The following is a 15671-nucleotide window of genomic DNA, read 5'->3' on the forward strand; positions in this document are numbered from 1 at the left end:
TTGGCTTGATAGGAATGTTTGTCATGCTGAAAAAACTGACATAAGGCTTTATAAGCACCACTGCTGTTGGTTTAGATATTTCCATTGTGCTGAGCTGGTCTGTCTTGGTTCCTGGGAAAAGAATAAGCTCTTACAACATTGTGTTATGCTCCTTAGGCCATAGCAGCCTTTACATTGTCTTTCAGCTAGAGAAGACTAAGGCCAAGGTGATCTTTCAACTGTCCAGTTCAAGAGTCACGTGTTGAAATTCACATGATTTTCAAAGTACTTCTTTCTACTGTTTTGCCAGGTGATCCAGCACTGATGACTCCCTTTCAAAGAGCTTTCCAGGCAGTGTATGATAGCAGAGATATCTACAACATGAAATGATGTATTAGCACAAAATCTCTGCAGGTGAAGAAAATTCTGCTGTACGGTGCATTTTCTCCATCTTTACAGAAAATATGTCTTCTGACAGTTCTTGGGTTTCCTACTATAAATCTAGCATAGTGTTACTTACATCTTGAGAAAGTCTGTGTGGGTGTATTCCATAATATGTATTTTAGTAGGTCTGTAGGACCATACACTAGTTTCATGGACTGTCCACATTGCCTTCTTTGTTTTCACATTTGCATTTATGTTCACAACGTGCTTTCTCTTGAAGAAAGTACTTTTTTTACTTCAGAAGCACTGCAATCTCTCACACCTGCAATTCCACTGCTGGCCTATATTTCTATATTTGTTTCCTGCTTGCTTACAATAGAACAATAATTCTGGAGAGAGTGAGAGACTCATTCAATCTGGCATGCTTTTTCCCAGTTTACGTGACTTTGGATGATGTAAACTCCCACTCCAAGTAAGTAGGGTTTTATGAGCCATTTATAAGATTTTTAGGTAGATGATTGAAATTTTCGATCTGTGATGGCTGGTTATATCAATCTAAATATATATCATAAAATAGGCTTCACATGCCACAGTTATAATAAAATTACCAACATATCCTTCGTTTCCCTTTTGTGCATCCATTTGCAATTATTCACATGCACACTTCTGACTTTTTGTAGATCATTGCAAAATTAATTATTTAATAATGTATAATACAATGGGTTTTTATCTCCAATTCAATCACTGTCACATAAAAGGTATGTCTCTTCTGTGCCCTATATCTGAGCATATTTCAAATGAATATTTTTTGTGATTGTCGTGGTTTAAAGCCAGTCAGGCAACTCGTTCACTCACTCCCCCCCCTTCTTTCCCTCCCCCTACCCCCCACCCCAATGTTAACAATTATTTTGTGAATATTATACATTCAACAACCAACTCCCTATTGAACTTTTGCTATTGCAGCTGCATAATGTATGCTTAGGTTATTTAACTTTCCATTCTTGTTTTTCCCAATTACTGCTAAAGAAGGCAGGAAAAAATTCTTTAGGGAAAAAGATCTTTCAACATTTTTGCTAGTGGCATTTGTGAAACAAATCCAAATAACACAAATCCATATCAACATGACATAAGCAGGCATCAGTGTACACCTGAGTATAGGACTAAAATGTAATAATAAATCAGGGTTTTCCAAAACACTGGTATGGATTTAATTTCAAACTACCACAGATTTGTCAATACAGGATAGAAATGACATTCTACAAGACCAAAACAGCTTGTTTTTGTTGTTTGGTTTTTTTTAGCTATCAGGAAGTTACGAGGCAAGTGACCACATGGCATGTAAAGGATTAGAGTACCAAGCCCTTTGTCTGTTTTTAAAGAAGCATGTTCATTGTTCTAACCATTTAATTCCTTTTTCCCTGACAATTTTATAGTCCTGGATCTCACATACAAAGCTAATTTTATATGAGAAACAGAACATAAAAATCTACACAGGAACTGTGCATCTTCTATTTAGTACAAAAAAAAAATATTCAGCATTTGCAGTTCTGATGATTTGATATGGAATTTAAGATTAAATCCAACCTCTCTTCTGGATGTGAGAAGCATACATTAACCATAACAGAGCAGAAGCAATTTAACATTTAAGGAATTTCTTCTGGTTTACGTTGTTTTGAGAATTTTTACTAATGTCAAATAGAAATAAATCCTATAAACTGGCTATAATAAACTAGTAGGATTTTCCACTATGCCTGCAACGTTTATCTGGGACAGTTACTTTCCTTACTGGCAGATGTTTTATGATTCATGCCATTTATTACACCAGAGTTTTACTGCATAGTGCTATTACACGCTGCAGAAAAGGCCACAAAATGCATTTGGAGGGAAGAAATCTGCCTGAGAATTCCCTGACAGCAAAGAGCAGGGTTTTCACTGCCATGAGGAAAGCTTGGCAGTCTGCTCCCCCACTAGCACACATCCAGATAACCGGGGGATGCACAAATGTGCCTTGTGTCCAGGCAACACTCCTGCCTCTGCTCTCACCCAATCCCCTGAGAAGATAGCTGCATTTAAGACCACACAAACGCTATGAAGGAACTTTTGGAAATGATTAAAAAAATCCCACCACTACACTTAACTCTGATTTCTTTTGTGCTTGATTCAAACACTTCTGGACAGGAGCCAGTGAAAAGTCAGTGTTGACAGAAGAGAATGGTTTGTGGTCCAACACAGAGGGCTCCCTCTTCCCCATTTGAAATCTGACCTTCTTCTTCCCAGGGCAGGCACTGAACCAGCCCAAGGCCAAACCAGGACACAAAACTCCAGACTGGAAGGAATGCTCTCCCGAAGAGGTTAGAAACCCTCTTTATGCGCTGATTCCATGATATCTGTATTCACTCTTTTTATGTGTCAAATCCGGCTCCTCAGAACAGATAAACTGGAAATCTTAGCAGGACTTCAGCATGAAGCTATGTTTATGAAGATACAATGATGCAACTTCTTTTTAACATTTCCTTTCCACCTGAAACTTTTTATATTGAACATGTCTTGGTTGACTGCAGTGTGCTATACAACTGAGGAACTAGAGCTATCAGTTCTTAGACCATACAAACTAATCCAGAACACAGGAACCCATCTCCTCACCTGACTGGGAACACCAGGACTCCTCTCCTTTGGGTCTCACCTCATAAAGTTGATGAGACCCGTGTCTAAGACTTCTTTGCTTGGTTTCACAGGGCAGTGCCCTACAGCCTAGCAAGCTTCGCATTGCCATTGCTAGTAAGAGTCCACAACCCTTGCATGATGTCTGCAAAGCCTTGCAGCTAAGCCATGTCAGCATGGCTTTGCTTGGATTGCCTTGGCCTGCCTGAAGCTTTGTTTTAGCTTGTTGAGCTGTAACAGCAACTATTTACCTGCCATTAATAAATTATTACCTAATTTAAGTTTTAGTTTAGCTTTGTAGGTTTGTGTATTATAAAGCCTATTGTTATAATACTTTTGAGATTTCTGTATATAATTGATAGTAGAGGAGCAGTAGTTATTTTGTGTACAGGCACCTATGACCTGAATTAAACTACCATAGAGGATTATAACAAGTAACGGATTATAGTAGATGCTTTGTTAAGTATAAAATCAAAGGCTCCTGGGCTATAAAAAAAATCACAGATGATCAATTACTGCTCATTAATCTCTTGGGAGGCCAGTAAAACTGGCTTTAGAGATAACAAAAGGAACAAAGAACAAATATTTAATGTACGCAGTTAAAACATACTATACATAGTATATGTAGATATAAAGTGGAATTGTGGACCAATGAAGAAAGAGGAACGTGCAGTACGTGCTAAGAAACATATAAAAATAGCCCCAGGCAGATCCTGGAGTAACATGGAAGAAATCCTCAGGAGCACCATACTTCTTCCAGTGAAGAACTCAGACACTAACAACTCACCATAGCCCTCTCTCCTACTTCTTGAGGACTGACAGCAGGGTGAGCATAACACCAGAGAAAGGAGTAGAGATAAGCAAATCAATGTGTACAAGTATCATTTGCATTATGACTGCGAGTAAACAGTAATAATTGGAAAATTTTTAGTGTTATTTTTATCAATATGAAATTAATAATAACAACTCTTTAAGTAGACTGCTAATATATTAATAAATTCTTGGATTTATAAGTAAGATTTGGGGTTTTTAGCCCACACAATTTGCATAGCGCATTCTGTTTGGAGTATTTTGTACCCGGTAGGCTTAGTTTTAATCGTAGAGGCAACACAAAAATGCATTAAGAAAGTTGCCATTCCCAGAAGCATATGGTCCACATGATGACAAAAATGCCAACTGCATGAAACAGAAGCATGAGTTAGTACTAAGCGAAGCATATTATCTAGAGGAGACAGAGATTTCAGGGAGACAGCTCAGTTGTGCCTATTGCTATGAAGAATAAATAAAGCCTTCTTGGTTTAGAGAAGATGAACACTTTTTATTCTGACAGCTCTGTTTTTCCATTAGTAGCTTCCCATGGCACTGCCATCAGATTGTTGACAGAAATGTGGTTTTGTAAGTATTAATTTCTAGAGGGGGTGGCTCTGTCCCTTAGGCCATAATTTTTGTCACAATAGAAGCAGCTTTTCACATTGCTAAAATTAGTCTTTCAGTTAACTTTGCTAGCAGAAATATGACAAATGCTTCTATTATTTCTTATTAAGCAAATTTCATAGAGATATTTATTGCAACTTTCTGACATTCTTAAAAATAGCAAAACACAGAATACTCCTCTGAGGTATATGCACTCATTAAATAACTTCTCATAAAAATAGTGGGAGGTAGATGAAAATGGTCAAGATGACAGTAGCTTTAGTGTAATACATGCCAGTGTATTTCCAATTACATTACCAGCATCTCATACAGTCTACCTGAACCTTCCACATGTTTGCTTTTTGATTTTTCTAAATAACAAAGTGGACTGGGAAACGGAATGGAGGGCAGAAGGACCAACAGAATTAGGTAGAAAGAGTTCTCTTTTTTATATGCAGTCTCAGGGCTGCTGGCAGCACATTTTCAGAGCACACCTGCCTGTGAGTACTGCCTGTAAAACCTGAAAGTATGCATCTTTACTTTTTCTGAGAGACCTCTCTTTCCCTCTTGAGTTAGCTGTAAGCACTACATTCACAAAAAAATAATTTTAATGTTGCTGGGATACTATCTGAGAAAGGAACCAGAGGAAAGCTCATGGCTAGTAATAACATTACTTTAAAAAATGTTGAAAGAACAAACATAGAACCTAGAAGAATGAGAAGAGGAGCAGAGAGAGCATGGTCAGTGCTGTGAGGCCAATAAAAGGAAAGTGCAAAGGGAAGAGACTTTGGGTATAGAACCTTGATTGTTCTGCTAAGATCAAAACCAAGGCCTTTTGGAAGAACTATGTAATTTAATGATAGCTTGTAATCATTTCTGAAGAACTTAAACTCATTCTTTCCAGTGGGTTAGGTGTTATTACTTTCTCTCTACAAAAAACTGAAGACAGGTCAAAAGGTTTCGTGTTCCCAATCCAGGTGAAGGTAGCTGAGTACCAGTCTTGAAGCCAGCCAGGGTCCTAGCTCTAGGCTTTGAGAAAGCAGAGGGATGGCAGGATATTTACCTGGATCTGGTCACCCTCACTCAGATCAATCCCAGCTTTGCACTCGCTCTCCAGGTGACATCATTAGCACTAGCTAAAACTGCTGTGTACACAACCCACTCTCCACATAGCATTAGCAAGTGCAGCCTGGTTTTGTTAAAGAACTGGTTTATGACCTTTCACTAATCTGAGCCACACCACTCAAATCCTGCTAAATAAATAAGAGTACTCATGCAAACAAGTATCTAACCCGGAGAAAACTGCACCTTGCATTGTTCAAATTTCTTCCTCTTCTGCTTGGTGGCCAATCATAGCAATGGTGGCCAGCGATATCATAAGCCCTCAAAAGCCCTGAATAATACTGAGGAGTCTCAGAGACCTGATAACACTACAGTCCTCTGTGTCACTGTCAGGCTGGCACCAGGAGTCATTTACTCACTTAAGTAGCCTATTAATCTTCATGTCCCATTCTTATTGCTCTCTGCCATAATGCAGTACAAATCCTTTTTCTCTTCTTAATTGTAATACCATAAATGTATCACTGGACAAGAATTCCTATGCTTCTTCAGGTAGCACAGCTACAAAGATATCAAAGTAATTTCTCCTAGGCTAAATATTAACTTTTATTTCTGTCCATGTCTGCTGGTTATTGCTTACGTGATAATGAAGTTCCTGTTTTCAAAAGGAAAACAAAAAAGGAGGGAAACAAAAATGTATTCTGTATGTCAAATCGGCCTAGAAGAAAAATCATGCTTTTCAAGTCCTTCTTGTGCTGGATGATACTGAGAAGTATCTATTAAGAAGTCTGTGTCTGGAAAATTTATTTTTACAAGTTGCCAGGAAGGATTAAAGCAGGACACAAATACCATGCACATGCAGTCAGAGCTAGCTTGACAGAAGACTTAGGTCATGCAGAGCTCAGAAGCAGAGATTTAAACTAATGCGGTAGTATTCATTGGAATAAGTGAAGAGCATGGACATGAAGAGATAGTGTGGCTCAACCTCTATGCACTAATTCCTTTAGCTTCGATGACTTGGTCAATGCTACAGTATTTTGGCAGTAGGGTGATTTTATCAGCAGAAAGTCTGGTTATGCCAGTGGGTGATTACGTAGCTGCTGGAGTGAGGTGCTCAAAACACATATGAGGCTTTTTTATTCAAGTCCAGCAAATTGACTGCTTGACCTCTCTACATTTTCTATGCTGTTGTTAAAATCAGGGTTAATATTTTTTCTTGGAGCTCATTTTTTTAATTAGCTAGACCATAGCTGTAAAGATACTACATAAATAGGATGCAATAATCTGATACGGCTTTGCGCAGAATTTCAAAAGCTTATTTTTTCTCTCACAAGCAATTTTGAATTTCAGGACTGTCCTGGGTTCAGCAGTAGCAGTCATTTTTCTCCTTCTTGGTAGCTGGTGCAGTGCTGTGTTTTGACTTTCAGCTTGGGGGGGAAGTGGTTTAAACCCAGTCAGGCAACTTGTTCACTCACTCCCAGTGAGTGGTGCCGGTCTGACAACAATCGAGGGCCGTGTCCCGTGTCCCGTCCCGTCCCCCCCCCCCCCACCGGGGCTCTCCCCTTCCCCGCTCCCGGAGGAACGGGGAGGAAGATCGAAAGAGTGCAACTCCTACGGGTTGAGACAAGAACAGTCCAGCAACCAATGTACAACACAAATCACCACCGCTACTATCAACTACAACAATGATAAGGGAAAATAACAAGGGAAGAGAATACGATACCACCGGCCAAGAAACGAGTTCCACCCGGAAGCCCGTGTCCTTCCGGGTAACTCCCAGTTACCCCCCACCCCGGGCATGACGTGCTGTGGTATGGAATACCTCCCTGGCTAGCCCGGGTCAGGCGCCCCGTCTCTGCTTCCTCACAGCTTCCCCTCCTCCCTGGCAGAGCATGAGCCTCACAAAGTCCTTGGTCAGGGTAAACATCACTTAGCAACAACCGAAAACATCGGCTTCACCAACACTGTTCCCAGGCTGGAAGTCAAAACACAGCACTGCACCAGCTACCACAAAGGAAAAACATGACTGCTACTGCTGAACCCAGGACAGTGAACAAGCTGTCTGGCTCGGGTTTAAACCACGACAAGGCTTTTATACCACGTACACTCATTTGAGTGTGGCGATCCCAAAGGTGAAAGGAAAGGGGTTTGGGTTCCATCTGCATGAACTTTGCAGAAACATAGAGCACGCAGCATTTCCTCACCATTCCTTATCAAGACACCAATTGGCATTTGCTATTACACTGCCTACGGTGAGGTCTTGGAAAGGAGAATTCAAGAAATCTCTTCTGCATTTGTTACACAGGGCAATGTTTGTAGCAGAGGGTGTTTAGATATTTGCTTGTGTTTGTTAACATTCATGTGTCTAGTTTGGGGGTTTACCTCTTGTCCTACTACTGGAATGCAACACCTCACTGACTGCTGCTGAATTCCATGTGCAAGGTCCTACACCTGGGTCAGAGCAATCCAGGCACAGCTACAGGTTGGGCAGAGAAGAGATTCAGAGCAGCCCAGCGGAGAAGGACTTGGGGGTGTTGGTCGATGAGAAACTGAACATGAGCCGGCTTCAGCGTGCGCTCTCAGCCCAGAGAGCCAACCGTATCCTGGGCTGCATCTAAAGGAGCGTGACCAGCAGGTCAAAGGAGGTGATCCTGCCCCTCTCCTGTGCTCTCGTGAGACATCACTTGGAGTATTGTGTGCACTTCTGGTGTCCTCAACATAAGAAGGACATGGAACTGTTGGACCAAGTCCGGAGGAGGGCCACGAGGATGATCAGGGGACTGGAGCACCTCCTGTATGAAGATAGGCTGAGAAAGCTGGGGCTGTTCAGCCTGCAGAAGAGAAGGCTGCGTGGAGACCTCATAGCAGCCTTCCAGTATCTGAAGGGGGCCTATAGGGATGCTGGGGAGAGACTCTTCGTTAGAGACTGTAGTGATAGGACAAGGGGTAATGGGTTCAAACTAAAACAGGGGAAGTTTAGATTGGATTTAAAGAAGAAGCTCTTTACTGTGAGGGTGGTGAGGCACTGGACCAGGTTTTCCAAAGAAGAGGCAGATGCTCCATTCCCGGCAGTGTTTAAAGCCAGACTGGACAGAGTCTTGGGTGACGTGGTTTAGTGCGAGGCATCCCTGCCCATGCCAGGGGGTTGGAACTAGATGATCTTAAGGTCCTTTCCAACTCTTAACTATTCTATGATTCTATATGCATAACATAGCAGAGCTTTCTATTGTATTCTGTTCAGTTCCAGTCCACTCTCTTCTGTTCTATTCCATTCCGTTTTATTGCCTTCCCTTGCCTGCACTCACAAGTTGTACAATGAGGAGATCCTTATTTACCTGAAATGCCAAGGGAATTTCAGCACCAAAATCCCTTTCAAAGACACAACTCAGAATGGTTATGGGTAGAAAGAGTATTTTATTTATTTCTAGATAAAGTTATTTGATTTAGTTTAGCTGAGTTAATTTTAGTCGGGTTTAGTTTAGAGCCTTCAGTTTAGGTGGCAAAAGCCTCCCTTGCATCCTGAGAAAGGAAAGGCAGGGCAGGAGCGGTGCCATGGCGGCGCGAGAGCAGTGCAAGAAGAACCCAGCCAGAAAGGGCCAGGGAAGACCTGTCGAGGTGTGGTGCTCAATCCTCCAGAGGACAGCAGCAAGTCCCGGGGCCACGCTGGGGCCACCCTGGGAGTCCCGGGGCCATGCTGGGGCCACCCTGGGAGTGCAGAAGGCTGCCTCCCCCCGGATGCGGGGCACGAGGGCCACCTGCGTGGAGCACGAGCAGCTGCCTTTGGGACACCATGACCCAAAGGAGCCCCATGAAGGGGCTGTGCTCGGCTGCAGAGGAAGGCAAAAAACCCCAGGGACGCTTGCTAGTCCAGCCTGGGGGCAAAAAAGCCTTCCCCCCCCCAGCTGCAGGACACGAGGGGCCGCCTTCGTGGAGCATGAGCACCAGGCGATAACGCAGCCAGAGTGGACTGAGGAGCCCTGACAAGGGGTCATGCTCAGTGCTCAGAGGAAGGCAAAAAACCCCCGGGGACCGGTGCCAATCTGCCCCGGAGGAAAATTCCTTCCTGACCCCAGTGCTGGCGATCGGCTACTCCCTGAGCACGTGAGCAAGACCTGCTCCAGCTCCACAAGCTGGTTACGCCTCTAAGGGGACAAGGGGACACTGGCACTGCTTTTTCTGCTTCCACCTGAAGCCATCTCAGGGGCTTCCAACAACAGCAAAATGCCTTTGGCCTGATGAATCCTCGGAGCACGAATCCTTCCTGTGCTTGGCAGTGGGAGCTCCAGAGCACTGGGGGAGGGCACTGAGCCACCTGTGCATCCTTTTTCTTCTGGCTGCTGCCACTCTCTCCCCAGGAGGTGAGGACGTCGAACTCCCTGACAACTAAAGCACGATCCCTCGATGATGCTTTGAGCGTGGCCCCTCCAGAAGCTGGAGCTGCAGCACAGAACCTCCTGCAGCTTTGCAGCTTCAAGTGTTCTCTCCCTTAGTCCCCCCCTCACCTAATTCCCTGGTGCCCAGGAGATGAGGACGGCAAGCTCCCCAACGACTGAAGCAGGATTTCCATCCATCCATCCATGCGATGAGCTTTGAGCGTGGCCCCTCCAGGAGCTGGAACCGCAGCACAGAACCTCCTGCAGCTTCGCAGCTTCAAGTGTTCCCTCCCTTAGTCCCCCCCTCACCTAATTCCCCGGTGCCCAGGAGACGAGGACAGCGAGCTCCCCAACGACTGAGGCAGGATTTCCATCCACCCATCCATGCATCCATCCATCCATGCGATGAGCTTTGAGCGTGGCCCCTCCAGGAGCTGGAAGCGCAGCACAGAACCTCCTGCAGCTTCGTGCAGCTTCAAGGGTTGCCCCCATCAACCCCCTCCCCCCTGCCAGGAATTCCCCCGGTGCCCCAGGGACTGCCTCTCAGATGCCCTCAGGCTGCCAGCTCTGTCCCGGTGGCAGCGCCGGGCACTCTGGTAGCGGGACAGGGGAGGGCGCTGGACACATACTGCCCCGGAGCATTGTGATGCTGCATGGCCGGGTGCTGGCACTATGACACAAGGGTGACGGGGCCCCTGCAGCCCTGCCTACCGCAGCCCTGCTGCTGCTGCTGCTGCCCCTTCGCCCAGCATCCCTTGGAGAAAGGCCTTTGGGGTGCTGGCCCTGAGGCAGTGCCTGTGCCCAGGAGGCCCAGGGCGATGTCTCTGCCCATGGTGGCCACACACTGGGCATCGCTGCGGGGTGTCCCTGTAAATAAATCTGTATGTTCATACTGTGTCCGTAAAGGCTTGTCCTGGGTTCAGCAGTAGCAGTCATTTTTCTCCTTGGTAGCTGGTGCAGTGCAGTGTTTTGACTTTCGGCTTGGGAACAGAGCTGATAACAAGGATGTTTTGGTTTGGCCAAGGACTTTGTGAGCCTCATGCTCTGCCAGGGAGGAGGGGAAGCTGGGAGGAAGCAGAGACAGGACGCCTGACCCAAACTAGCCAAAGAGGTATTCCATACCACAGCACATCATGCCCAGGATGTAACTGGGAGTTACCCGGAAGGGCTGGTAGACTGCAGGGTTGGAGGAGGCATCGGTCAGTAAATAGTTTCAGTGGAAAGATCTACAATATTTTAAAGGTATATAAACATCCAGATGAGATACTCAGCTTTCCAGAACACATCAAACACCTCTCATTAACCTTCCATAACTATGACAGTTCAGCTTCACGGAATGAAAGCAAGTCCAATTAGAAGTACTAAGCAGGGAAAAAATCATCATCCCTGACTTCTAGATGTTCACAAATACATTTTTAAGAGCAAGTACTAGGTATACTGGAATGACTTCTCAGACACACATGGCTTGTAAAGCATTAGGATCTATTCAAAGTAACCTAGATTTCAGGCCATAGGCATTACAGTCTACATATAATTACTTCTTAAATCAGCCCTTCTTTTCCCCATTTTGAAATTGTATTGGACATCAACACACAACCTAAAATATGGCATTCATTCCTGTGAATGTCAAAGTATGGTATCTCCAGTTGTTGCAGAGGACACTCTACAGAAATAAAACACTCCCCATATGACAACATATGGACATGGAAAAATGGAAAAATCCACCCTTCAAACCGCAGGAAGGATCAGTCAGAATCTCAGAATCTAGGCTTTGCTTTGGGCCATTGACTGAAATGTTTCAATGTGTTTTGAAGTTGTTTTTTTTTCTCACTGTACCAGGGTGGTCTTCCCAGAATATTTCAGTTGCAAGTATTTTTCTTTCCATGTCACACAAAATCACAGTACAGTTTATCTGTGAAATTCTTGGAAATTAAAGTCCTGCATATTGCTCCACAGGAGACAGTAACTATATCTAAGATGTCGGAGGGTGTTTCATGCTCCTAGTAGGCACTGTTATGAGCACGGTATGTTCCCAGAAATTAAGTGAGCAAGAGTGTCATATTTGTTGTAATTTAAGGAAAGACTAATTGGAAATGATGCAACAATCTTGAATATAGGCGGAACCCAGAGTAGCCTTTACAAATGCATGCACAAGAGCTATCTCTGGTCACAGGGTATCTTTATCTGCTGAAAGAGCAAGGAAGGGTAATACTAAATGGCATTATCATCTCAGAAATGGAAGTGTCATTCTGTGAATAGATGACAAACACCACCTCAAAAATTCACCTTTATTTAGCATAGAAAACATATTTTAGCTGCATGTGTCTTTGGTGACTTTAACCTCCACTTAAAAACCAAAATTGCATGTAATCAAAAAATACTGACACTATTATAAGAGGTCCCTTTAGGAATATCTTGACTGATCTTCTTATGCGTGTTGAAGACTAATGAGGTTTGTGAACGCAATTCCTTTGCAAATAGATAACTTTATAGGCAAGAATCCTTTGGCCTAGCCAGGAACAGAAAATGGAAAAACGCTTCAGTCATTACAGAATACAGGACAAAGCTTATTTTTAAATCATGCTAATGCATGCCTTGTTTTCAGGTAGATATCCATTCTATTCTGGCATCACTGAGGTTTGGGTTACACACAAACTAGTGCGCTTGATGGTGTTTTGTGATCTCTAATTTATAAATCCTGAAAGATGATTTCCATCTCGAATACCTTTGCAATTATGGACCTCAGAACAAGCAGCTAGCACAAGATCTGGTTTATTATGTTCTCCAGTCTGTGAAGGTTGTATATAACACAGAAAGTCTTGACAATGCTATAGCCAGAACTTTTGCTTCAGATGCTAAACCTCTAAGGCACTATCCCAAGACTATACCTTCCCTGCCACAGAAAAGATAAAAACAAGTATATTTCAAACAATGATATTACAGAGAGTTATAAATGTTTATCACCAGCCTTGAGATTGCATTTATCAGTAAGTATCCATCAGCCTTTGATGTGCCCCATGGTGTCCCTGTGGGCATGCTGGTTCCCTCTAAGGCACCAGGACTGTTTCTTCCAGGGGCAGCAACCCTCTTTGCGTGTCCTGGGACACTGTGGTTTGCTGTCAGATGGAGAGTTTGCAGCACAAAGTGACAGGCTCTGTGCCTCTTTTCTTCTCCTTCCCTTCTGGGTTGGTTTTATTTAGTGTTGTCATCTCTTCTTCCACAATTATCTGAGCCTGGGGAAACCACCTCCTACAAGCAACATGTAGCTTTGTAACACCATTGCTCTTTTTTTTTTTTTACTAAGAAAAGGAGCACAGGCAAGTGATGATAGGAGACAACAAATGGGGATAAAAAAAGAGAAAGAAAGATGACGTGTGAGCGATGAAAGCTCAAAACTGAATGACAAGGACCCCAAAGAGGGACACAGAGCAGAGCCCACCATTCCCAGCAGGCTGCTGGGGGTTGTGAGGGTTGCTGACCATCTAGGGCTGGCAGGCAAGTCCCGTGATAACAGCAACCCCTTCCTGGTGGCAGATGGACAGAATGGTCAGAGCCAGGACTATGTCAGCAAGCAGGTCCTGTGATTTATGTGAGTGAGGAAAAAATGGAGAGGTGAGAGGAGGAGGGGAGCAGAAGCTGTGAGAAGTACTGGGGGAGCCAGAGGAGGGATCACAGGGAGTTGCCACCTGCACATGGAGGTAGAGGCTGTGCAGGAGAGATGGTAAGGAGCTCCTGCCTTTTGGTGGCTGCTGGCGTCTTGGTTGATTCCTATCCCAGGTCTGGAGGAGGTTCTGGGAGAAGACCAGTAGCCCTGAGGCAGATTTTGCAGAGGGCAGTAAAGAGTCGCATTCACAGCAAAGACCTTCCTGGTGGTGGAGGAAAAGCATGTTGTCACTCCCCACAACAGACTGCTGCTCCAGGGGTAGTGTCTGCAGGAGAGAGTGTCTGGAAGAGGACCTTGCTGTGTGTGTAGGCCACCGGCTCAGCCCTTTTTCTTCCATGGCCAGGAGGACCTGGACGCCAGCCCTGGACCTATGCCACCCAACCATAAGCAGCCCCATACTCATCTCCAAGCCTGGCCAGGGTCACAGCAGAGTGCTGCTGCTACTGCAGCGGAACACAGCAAGGACAGGACTAACAGGATTATTACAAGTACTTTGCCTGAAGGGCAAAGATGCAGCAGCCCTGTGACTGCTTTAACACCCTGGCCTGGGGCTCATTCTGTGCCGAGGCCGGTTTTCCTGCCTCAGCATCACACAGCCTGTGAAGCACCCAGGGCTCCAGAGGTCTATGGGTGCAGTTCACCTGTCTTTGCATTTCTGCATGGTATTTTGATTCCTTTTTCCATTGTTTTATTGGGCTGAACAAGAGGTACTGGACAAAACCTCTCTAAAAGCCTCATTTCCTACTTAAGCTTGTGTTTGCTGAATGGTTACCTATTCCCAGGTATGCTAGGTCAACAGAAATAAATCTGACACACAGTATGGACTTCTGGAGTCGACTTCTCGGGGACAAATAGTAATAGATAGGAAGGTTATCTAAGGAAAAGGAGAATAATGCTTTGGAATACTAACACACAGGAAGCAGAAATAAGCATATCCTCTCAAAATACAGGTTTTTCCTGCTTTTCTGTAAACTCTTCCACTAGACGTGCCCTTCACCATGGCCACACTACATACACTGCCTTATTTTCTTTCTAAACACAACTGCTCGGCTGAGATTCAAGTACAAGATGTCTCTGGCCTTTTGCTTATACATATGAATCCTGAAATTACCCACACATATGCTCTGAAAGATCTTTCCCAGTAGTACTGTCAAGCTTACCACTCTCATGTTTTCAGGCTAAATTTGATTTTTCATTCATGATACGAATTGTTTTCTGAAGCACCTCAGCCTCAGTAGCTATTGTTGCAATAAGAGTGATGCACAAATATCTCCCTGGACTTGGCTCCATTGTCTAATGCTCTCGAAATCTTGCTTGCAATTTCAAGGTTATATTGAAGCTGCAAGTCACAGTTCATAACTGAAAAATAATGAAAAATAACCACTGGCCAGGGTCTGTTTGGTAATTTCTTATGATTTATAATCAGTTTCAAATAGCCCTGGCCTTCAGTAAATAAAAATGTATGGTTTTGTTTATTTCCATGACTAAGATTAAATCTTTTCTTGAGAACACCTAAGTTTTTTTAACTCAGAAACTACTGTGATCATTTGTTTTTTTCGACACTGTTTAAAAGGACTACATCAACATACACCCCAAAAGCCCCCACAGATGTTTTACACTCAGGTCTGAAATGTCTTATTAATTCTTTTTATTTCTTAATTTTTTCAAGTTACATTGAGATCATTGTGATGGCACTCTCAAGAAGCTACATTAGGTACGTTTCTTTTTACAATTCAGCACCCAAATATTGTCGAAGAACGCAAACTGCTGGATATTTTCTGGTGATTTACTTGGGGGTTGTGCTCACTTTTCTTCAAGTATGTTATTATTTGTGCTACATGGCATTTACAGTGTTGTTTGTCCAGCTTCAGCCCAGAAGCACAGTTTCTTTCTATGGCTGCTTCGAGCCAGTGTTTTTCATCAGTTCTAAATGTCATCTGTGTAAATCTTACTAACCTGAAAGGCATGAAAAATTTATCACTTTTTTCCTCAGGTGCCCAACAGAGCCCAAATAGACATCTGAGAAAAGACTGCAGCTCACAAAGGTTTCATAGAATCATACAAAAGTTTTGTGTAAGTTCAAAAAATCTCTTTTCTTTTTCCGAACATGAACACCCACCAGGAGCCCAATGATGTAC

The 15671-nt window shown here is 43.8% G+C and overlaps 1 long non-coding RNA gene across 1 annotated transcript in view; it reads right to left on the bottom strand.

Annotated features, from left to right (window-relative positions):
* Nucleotides 1-15671, bottom strand: part of LOC134156716 (uncharacterized) — a 19699-nt gene continuing 4028 nt past the window's right edge. Inside the window, exons 2-3 of the long non-coding RNA XR_009962034.1 lie at nucleotides 12595-12762; nucleotides 1-353 (exon numbers count right to left, since the gene is read on the bottom strand). This is a non-coding gene — a long non-coding RNA (uncharacterized LOC134156716). The remainder of the gene's footprint in view (nucleotides 354-12594; nucleotides 12763-15671) is intronic.

This window comes from Pezoporus occidentalis, unplaced genomic scaffold, assembly GCF_034315485.1.
Source record: "Pezoporus occidentalis ecotype Australia unplaced genomic scaffold, CSIRO_AGI_Poc_V1 ctg9, whole genome shotgun sequence".
NCBI classification, from domain to species: domain Eukaryota; kingdom Metazoa; phylum Chordata; class Aves; order Psittaciformes; family Psittacidae; genus Pezoporus; species Pezoporus occidentalis.